General features: G+C 38.0%; 1 pseudogene; it reads right to left on the reverse strand.

Moving 5' to 3' along the window:
* Positions 1-1,044: 1,044 nt before the first annotated feature.
* On the reverse strand, positions 1,045-1,962 carry LOC149575343 (ABC transporter G family member 32-like; annotated as a pseudogene).
* Between the last annotated feature and the right edge of the window lie 278 nt (positions 1,963-2,240).

Here is a 2,240-nt window from a genome sequence, read left to right on the forward strand (position 1 = left end):
TTGGGTTTCATCTACACCCCAATTTTACCTTCACCTCAGATGGGTTATCAAGATCTATTGTGTTATGTGTTTACATTTCATGGATGTGATGCATAGTTAAATTTATTTCAGCATTTGATTTTTCAAGTTATGTTATGCATAAACTAGATATGAGATGGTTGACATAGTGAATACAATTAAGTTGTATTGAAGGAAAAATGTTGTATAGATCTTGATTCACCCCCCACTCAGTATCTTAGTTTCCCAATAAACTTACAAAAATTGGTATTGTTGTGGTTTCACAATGCATGCCCCATTTTGGCTAGAAATGGGGACCCCTACCTTAATTTTTTAGCTTTACAGATCCCTAGTCTAGGGTTTGGGTCCTTTTTAAGGTTTTATCTAGTGTTTTGTGACCCAATCTAGGTCCCAGTTTGAAAATTAGATTCTAAAAATCATCTAAGAGGCTAATTTTTTCTTTACAAAGAAAATGGCATACTAGTGCACCTCCTGAGGTGCACTATTGCACCAAGTACATAGAGAAGGCATCACCCTTGGTGATGCATAGTAGTGCAAGTGCACAACACCAAGGGGTGCATGGGTCCTTGGGTCTATAAAACCTAGGACCCCCTACCCCCTTCACTTCATTTTATCCTCTCCCAGCTCATATTTGCACATCACTACACCTCAACAAGTGCACTCACTAATAGATTTGGCATCGATTTGCGACGACTATGTGTCGCAATTACTACAGCAATGTGTCGCCACTACGACAGAAATAGATGTCGTAGTTATTTAGTCATAATTTACAACGTCTACCCTCGTCATCACAATTGTGATGCCTATCCGTCACTATGCAGCCACCATGTTGTCCCATCATCGTCGTCGCAATTCTTGTGTTTTTCGTCATAATTGCAACAGGATTTCCGTCGCACCTACAGCTACCCCGTCACAATTGGAGGGTAGGTGTGACGGCAACCACGTCACAATTCTCGTGTTTTCTGTCGCAATTGTGACACCAACCCCTCCAATTGCAATGGGGTTACTGTAGGCGCGACGTAAATGCTATCGCAATTGCGATGGTAGAAGGAGTAAAATAAAAAATAAAATTCGTGCTTTAAGCTGGTTTGATGATTTATAGATTTTACTAAAGTTGACACCTAGACGGTGCTCTTCTGACATAGAAGTTACTTCCAGCATCCACGTAGCTGGATTATAACATTCCTTGATCTGTGGAACCCCCTCAATGGCCTACATGAATCATTTTCAATTAGCTGAAACATATATGGTGATTGCAGCTAGTGCTTGACTCTTAAGCTCAACGTATTCAGAATGTTTGCTAAAAGCTTAGTGGTCAACACTATTCGGCATGACCAATTCCTTGTCTATAAAATCAACTTCCTATTGGTTCTAGTACAATAAACTATGACTACTTACAACTCCAAAATTCAAACTGCTCATCAAAAGGTACCAAATTTAGATCTAAATCTCTCAACAGAATAAAACCGTAGTGGATGGCATCTTACCGAAAAATATTCTATAAGTTTGTTAGAATTGTGACCAAGTGGACCTGCATAGATAAGCTGACCTCCTCGCTTCATTAAGAATTGCTACAGCATATTTCATTTAGCTTTAAGAAGATACCAATTTCAAATGCTTCACAAAGCTATTTTAAGAAAACCAAATCTTTACCTCGTCAAATACCTCGAAGATATCAATACTAGGCTGATGGATTGTGCAAATAATAGTTCTCCCCGTGTCAACTATATTTCTTATTGTTCTCATAATTATAGCTGCTGCCCGAGCATCCAAGCTTGACGTTGGCTCATCCATGAATATAATTGAAGGATTAGCCACAAGCTCTACTACTATTGTTAACCGCTTAAACTATTCAGTAGATAGGCCATTCAGTCCAGGAAGCCCAACCAAGGCACCTCTCAAAGAAGTGAGCTCCACAAGTTCCATTACTTCATCCATAAACATCTAAACATTGAATTTCACATTTTAATATTATATATATAATTAAATAGAATAAAAACAAAAATAGAGCAATGAGGCTAGAGTAGGAATTTAGAATATTAAAAAACAAATAAAAAAGATGGTGCCAAAAGAATTCTAGATTAATATTCATCGGGAGTTCAATTTAGAAGGAGATTGTTACAGTGAATATTTTCATAACACTTATCAAATCTTTGGTAGCCAGCAAGCTCTTTGCACTGGACTTCAACTAGGTTGTTTATCTAGCGGTAGTGAGTCAAGGC

Source organism: Cupressus sempervirens, chromosome 2 (assembly GCF_028749045.1).
Source record: "Cupressus sempervirens isolate cs-2001-9-10 chromosome 2, ASM2874904v1, whole genome shotgun sequence".
Lineage (NCBI taxonomy): Eukaryota > Viridiplantae > Streptophyta > Pinopsida > Cupressales > Cupressaceae > Cupressus > Cupressus sempervirens.